Consider the following 7,725-nt stretch of genomic DNA (forward strand, 5'->3'; position numbering starts at 1 on the left):
CAACCACTGTGGAAATCAGTATGGAGATACCTCAAAGAACTAGGACTGGAAGTCCCATTTGACCATGCTATTCCACTGCTGGGGATCTTCCCCAAAGAATTAAAAGAATCATACCACAGTGATATATGTGTGCCCATGTTCATAGCAGCACAGTTTGTGGTAGCTAAAACTTGGAAACAGCCCAAATGCCCATCACCTGGAGACTGGATAAAGAAAATGTGGGGTTTTTTTTTTTATAAAATAGAGTACTACTCAGCCATAAAAAATGAGAAATTAGAGACATTTATAGCTAAGTGGATGCACATTGAGGCGATAGTCTTAAGTGAAATAAATAGGACACACATGTATAAATACCGAATAGTTTCTCTGGTGTGAGAAACTGAAAGTGTAAATAAAGTCTTTTGACTTCTCTTAATTGAACCTTATATGATACAGAATTTGACATCAAAAGTCCCCAGTTCATGCAGTTAGGTTCCTATGAATTAATTTTTAAATATCTGTATTGATGTTTAATTCATATCCATAATGATTAATGTTTTCTTCCATCCAATATTTAACAAATATTTTACTGAGTCTATCCTTTATCTCTATCAATGTAGTCTTATTTCCAATAAAGTCTTTTTCTTTAAAGGAGGGACTCTGATTTAACTTTTGATATTTTTTAAAGACCTGTTGAATAAATACATAAGAAAATAAATTTTGGTGAGAACCTAAACCCCATTTTCTCACAGCAGAAGAGGAATATAAGTATTTGAAGCTTTGTAGGAATAATCTTGCTTTATGTGGGGAATCTGAAAGGCAGATGGAATGTTTCAATTTCAAGCTGTGGGAGAGATGTTTTGGTTTTGGGCAGGGGAGGGGGAGGAACATTTCTGTATATCCTATTGTTTACTTTTCACGTAAGCTATGTTTCATGTAGTACCTCCTGAGGAGCTAGAAAGAGAAAAACAGAATGTGAGAACAAAGAACCCACCCCCCCACACACACATATTTCAGTGGTTGGGTACTGATTATTGCTCCAAGGAAGAGGGAATTGTGCTGATTAGGTAATTTGTCCAAAGTGATCTCCATCAAATCATCCTGTGATAGTCTTCCTGACAAGGGCTACTTAGCTGCTTTTAAACTGCATAAATCACAATTTGAAAATCTGTTGCACAGAGGGACACATTAGTGTGACTCATTTTTTCCTTGAAGACGGATAAGCAGCAGCTCATGCATTTTTAGAGAGCTCACAGATGCTGTGTAGATGCATCTATTTTGCAATTTAAATATTTCATTTTTATGACTGATATTAAAAGCCTGCAGCACTCTCATGCCACTGGATGTGTGAGACCTTTCGACTTTGGTTGATTACGTGAATGTTTCAAGTATCTAGAAGCCATTTTCATGATACCTAAAGTCTTGAAGATTTAAAACACATCATTTTGCCAGACTCTGAATCTTCACACATCAAAGCATACAAATGAAGTAAAAAAGTATAGCTAAGCTTTATCTAAATTAGACCAAGGCACTCTCTAGACACAACTGCTACACAACCAGGACACGGTGGGATGGCTGATTTTAATATATTGAACTACTCCCATATTGGTTGGTCAGAAGATACTGCTCTGAGCTCCAAAAGTCACCTCAACTGCCACCACGACATTCTCTGCCCCTCCCCCAGGACTCCACACACCACTCCTTGAACCAGCAAATGAAAAGCTATTGCCTATCACGTCTGGCTGCCTTCAGGACACTGGCCTAGTACTTGGATTGGTCTTTAGTTTGGTTCTTGTGCTAGTGTAACTACTAAATATTTTTAATATGTGTCTTGTACACACATGTGGTGGAGAGGTGGCATCATGGAAGTTAGAATATTTAAGTTGTAGTCCTTATTTAGCTTCTCTGGGCTTTGGTTCGCCCTATTAATAAAATGAGGATTTGAATAAGATTATATAGATGGTCCTTTGAGATCTATTCTGGGATTCTATCATTTAGAAATATCTGACTATTTTCCATTTTCATCTGGTAATTTGGGTTTGTGCAGAAGGAAAAGAATGGCTAAAAGGAATTGGATAACAAATTCCAAAAAACTGGCCAAGCAGTGGGACTTGTCAAGAAAAAATGCAGCAAGAACAAAACAGAACATTGTATAAAATCTTTGTACAACCATGCTAAGGAAACCATTTTCAGTTATGATTCTGAAACCTCTCAAAAAATTCATATTCAAGGGCCGGGGATTTAGCTCAGTGGTGCCACTGCCTGCCTTGCGAGCACAAGGTCCTGAGTTCGATCCCCGGTACCAAAAAAAAAAAAATTAATATTCAAGATGGAAAGTGCCCAAAGAAGGGAAGCTAAAATGACTGGGAAAAATATGGGACCTCTTTCTTTGTGTGTTTTTGTGTGTATGTGTGTGTTTTGTTTTGGGGGTTTTCTTTGGTACCAGGGATCGAACTCAGGACCTTGCACTTGCGAGGCAGGCAGTGGAACCACTGAGCTAAATCCCTAGCCCGGGACCTCTTTCTTTGAAGGTGGATGAAAAGATTTATCATTCTTCTGTTTGGAAAGGTAAGGATGCATAGGCCATAGAGTCAAAGTCTATATACATTTTTGAACGACATAAAAAGATGAATACCGACTTATCTGTCAACCCTTTATAATCCCATACCTGGAAATCAGCTCTTAAAGACTGAAAGGACTAAATTTAGAGCTCTCTCCCCTTTGCACCCCTGGTGAGGGTGTGAAGGTGGAGTGTTGAGCTTATGAAACTTGTAACTCCCAAGAAATATTATGAACTACCTACAGTGATTCAAATAAGGTAGACATTATTTCATGGTGACAAATCTATCAAATCTATAACAGTGATGTTCAGGGAACATCAGGGAAGGTAATGCTAACCACTTCTAACCCAGTGCAGCCACTGTCCAGGGCAGAAGTTAGTCCAAAATGACACCTAGGTGTGCCTTCATAAGGGCAATTTGTTTTTCTATTTTTCCTTTGTTGTCTTCTTATTATCTTATGATAGCAGTGAAGTTATTTCCCAAAAGAAATTTCATACAGTTCGGAAGACTATGAAATGGAAAGTAAAAAATTTTCCTCTGCCAACATCTCTTGCCTCTGAGATAACAACAGAAAAAAGTGCCTATCCATTTCTCTTTGTAAAAAATATGTGCATGATTTCATATATATATATATATATATACATTCAATTTACTTAATAAAATATCTTGGATACCTCTACATAATCAGGACACGTAAACATTTCTTTTAGTGGCTATATTATATTCTATTGTGTGAATACGCCATAATTTATTTAACCTACTAATGAATATTTAGGATGTTTCCAGCATTTGCTATATTTGCGATGTTACAATAAATATTCTTATCTCTTGTTTACAACTTGTACCTTGGTTCACGTGTTGGTTGGGGTATTTGTATACAATAACTTTCTGGAAAAAAATGCTACTTTAAATTGTATCATATGATACATTTTAGTAAAATGACTTAATTTGTCCTCTGATTTATGCTCTGTTATGAGAGTTTCACTTTCCCTGCAGTGTCACAATGTGGCAATTTTTATGCATCTTCTCCTGGCTAGACAGAAAAGTATTCAGTTAAGTATATTACTACTCTCCAAAAAGCACAGATGTTATGAGGATGGCAAAGTGACATAAATAAGCTTGGGAACTTGGAGAAATGCCATATAACAATATCTCTGTTAGCCAAATGGATAAAATCATGAAGTTTTATGATGAATTTCATTTCCATGTTCTCAAACAGGGAATTTGATCTGAATCTTATTTAAAATTTTTATATTATTATGCATTTCATTAGAAGAGAGTATACCTTAGAATATATAAAGCATGAACACCTGTGTGGAATCCTCTTCATGGAAATTAGAGGCTGCCTTGGGTAATTGTAGTTTTCATTTCTGTTGACCTGATCATTATGTAGACCACAGTCTCCCCTTGCTTTGTGTACTCCTCTGTCTACCTGTATGCATTAAAGTAAAAATGATGAATAAAGCTTATTTCTTTTAATTTTGTGACCATTTTAAAGGAATTACAACAAATATTCGAAAGCTAAGGGATTATGGTGTTATATATCTCAGGATTACCAGGAAACTGGGTCTTATATCCAAAGAATAAATACCTTCTTGGGAACATTCTGGCATTTAAAAGCAGATGGGGATATATTTGATGGATTGAGCCTGGAGAGAGACGTACGTGAGATGAAAGTGTGTTGGGGAGTAGGGTGGTGGATCACGTGCTTCTGAAATATACCTGCTGTCCCTGGTTATGCAATTTGGTAAAAGAATGCCAGAGCTTGGCAGCTAACAGATGACAAGAAATAGGTCTCCTCTCTCCTTTGCTCCAGGCTGCAGCATATGGTACCAGACTGTCACAGGCAGGAAGATAACCTGGGTGTCCAATGCCTGAGGCAGTTCTCTCTTTGCTCTACCCTAGATGCATCCTACTACACCACAGAAGCATAGGAATACAGGACTTTATGTATCTGATCAAGATGAAGGTGTTTTTCATCCCGGAATGTAGAATCTAAACTAGAAATTTCAGTAGGCTTAAAGATCTGGGTATTGGTTATCTTCTCCCTGGCACTTTTGTTTTTATTGCCATGACTACACTTCCGACATTATGTGACTGCCAGGGGCATTCACTGGCTTCACATTGCTTTGTCATTTGAACACTATATAGCATTTTTAAAGCCCTGGTAGTCAGGGAGATTTGTTTGTAGAACCTAATTCCCATACTAAATAAATAAATAAATAAATAAATGCTTCCTCTTTTGCAAGGCTGCCAACTTGTTTTCTTCAAGGGCCAATTATGTCACTGCCAGATAATCTCCCTGTATTTGAATTTTAAAATGCAGCCCTCAAGAGGGTTAAGCTCAAAAAGAACCAGTGATAACTTACTTTGCTGGACTCAAGCTCAATTTAAAATTTGCATCTTAATAAAAAGAATTTCTTTCTGTCTCCTTTGGGTTGAAAGAGAGAATAATGATGAAAGGGAGTTAAGACTTACCTTTGTAATTAGGAAGTCTCAATGGATTAGACTTGCTAATAGAAACCCAATTAAAACACATTTTTGAAGGATTCTATTAGAACTTGTAAATATCCCATTGCTGGTTCTGGACTGTCAACTTTTTTGTTCTTTTACGTTTACAATTATATTTTTGTTATATGTTGCATACTAACTAGAACTAGAAGCAATCAGTCTGATTAATCAGTTCTTCCATAATGCACAACTCCTTAGTGCTTTAGAGTTTGAAATGGCTTCATAATTTCTTGCAGTCCACATATCATGGACTCTCTTTCAACAAAAAGCCCATTATTACTAGGACAATCTACGTGGCTTCATTTATGTCTGAAGATCAGAAAATGCTGTACTTTGTAAATTCACAGCCTCACTGCCAACAGGCAGGCACCTACCAGGTTGAGAGGGTACAGCCATCTGGAATAGTGGAGAACAGGGTGAGGAAAGCTTTTTTCAATTTGCAGAGAAAGCAATTACCACATAAAATGAGCAAAATGGGACCCAAAATGAATGCCCTATCTACCCACCTGCTGTTCTTGATCTAGAAATAATTCAGTCCTTTGGTTATTTGCAGGGAGCTTTGGGAAGGAAACACATTTCATAAATCCCCATGGCTACAGATATTACTGCAATGGTTATCATCACACACAAAACCCCTGGATTCCTGTGGACTGTTACATGGGTTGGCTGACTCTGAGTCACTGGCACTGCTGCTGTGAAGAACCTTGATGTCCTCACTGCTGATAAACCCAGCATGAGGGTTTTAGAGTGATAGGACCGAGAAGATGAAATGGCTGCCCTGGGCTCATTGCAGGTATTATTAACCCTCTCGGTTTTACCTCAAGTGCAAGTCAGGAGATCTGAATGATAAAGGTAATTCCATGAGTCCAAGAATATACTACAAAGAGCCTTTTATTAAATCTACTCTTAAGATTCTGGCACTTTTGGGGAGAGTCTTCATGATGCCAACACAACAAATGCCCAATTCAGCAATTAATCAGCTAAGCTGATTGTCTTAGTTTTTCCCCCAGGAAGCAGACCTCAAGATAAACAGCAAAATGCAAGAAACTTGTATGGGATGTGATTCTAGAGAATACTGTTAGGTGAATAGAGAAGTGAGGCAGGATAGAGAAGGAGAACAATAAGGGGTGAGCTTTCCAGCAATGTGCCACTGTGGAATCCTAAGAGAAACTTCAAGAGACAATGTAGAAAGGGGTTTGGCAAACTACAAACTATGGGCCAAATCCAATGTGGTTTTGTTTAGCATGGTAGCTAATGTATTAGTCATCTTTCCATCACTATAATGAAATCTCAGAGGCAATTAACTTATAAAGAAAAGAGTTATATTTTGGTGGATGGTTTTGGAATCCATGATCCAGTTACCCATTGCCTTGGGCCTCTGATGAGGCTTCACATTATGGCAGGGGCACATAGTGACATAAATCACTCACCTCCTGAGCCAGGAAGCAAAGTGGAAGAGGACAGGGGCTAAGGTTTCACAATCCATCTGGGAGACACCCTCACAATTATCTAATGACCTCCCCCAGGGACTCACTTAAAGGTTGCACCACTTCCCGATAACACCACCTGGGGACCAAACCTTTAACACATAGATCTTTGGGGGACAGCCAACATTCAAGGTATAGCAAATAAAAAATGATTTTTCATGATTTTAATGGTTTAAAAATCCAAAAATATAATTGCATCCCTTGGGTGGCTGAGGCAGAGGGATCACCACAAGTTTGAGGCCAGCCAGGGCTCCATAGCGAGTTCAAGTCCAGCCTAAACTACATAGAAAGACTCTGCCTAATAAATAAATAAATTCTGTAGTATAGTAAAATAATATCTTAGCAAGACCTTATCTCAAAATAAAAATTTTAGAAGGGCTGGAAGAATGCAGCTGAGAGGTAGAACACTTTGGTGGCGTGCTTGAGGCCCAGGGTTCAATCCCCAGTACTACAAAAACTATGCAAAATTTATATTCCATGAATGAAGTTTTATTGGAACACAGCCATACTCATTCATTTATGAATTATTTATGACTACTTCCACTGTACAACTGCAGAGTTGAGTAACTGCAGCAGAGCCTAAACTATTTTCTATCTATCCCTTTACAGAAATAGTTTACTGACCATGTTGTAGAAAATGTGTCTCAGAGTTAACCAATCTAAGAAGCTTGAGTATACTTATCCACCACTCCCATCTTGAGCAAGGACTGCTCAAGGAGCCTTTCATCTCCCAGCACTTACAGCCTGCCCTGTCATAAATAGAAAATACCCTAGTATTGTGAAATTCATTTCTTAATTCCAAAAGACATAATTACATAGGTTCCCTAATTACATATGAAAACATATTAGTTTGTAAATTCTCACTTTTCTAAATTCCTGAGAAAGCTCAGTTGTATTCTGGACTCAAGTAGACAAAATGAAATAAATATTCCTGCCTATTTTTAAGTTGTGGATTAAAATAAGCAATATATCAAGTTACATAAAAGAATATTTGGTTCAAAATATGTTGCCATGAAGTACTGTTTCTTACTTGACAATAATCCAGGTTAATAAGTTAGTGGAGCTCAGAAAATTTTTCTTCCACATAGTTTCACCAAGTAGATAGTGAGATATTTTTAGGATGATATCAAAACTGATATTTATATTTAACAGCATTATACTAGTAAGTAACTGAAATTGATGGAGCA

Source organism: Heterocephalus glaber, unplaced genomic scaffold, assembly GCF_053883595.1.
Source record: "Heterocephalus glaber isolate CG9 unplaced genomic scaffold, H.glaber_assembly_v1.0 deba00001547, whole genome shotgun sequence".
In the NCBI taxonomy this organism is placed as follows: domain Eukaryota; kingdom Metazoa; phylum Chordata; class Mammalia; order Rodentia; family Bathyergidae; genus Heterocephalus; species Heterocephalus glaber.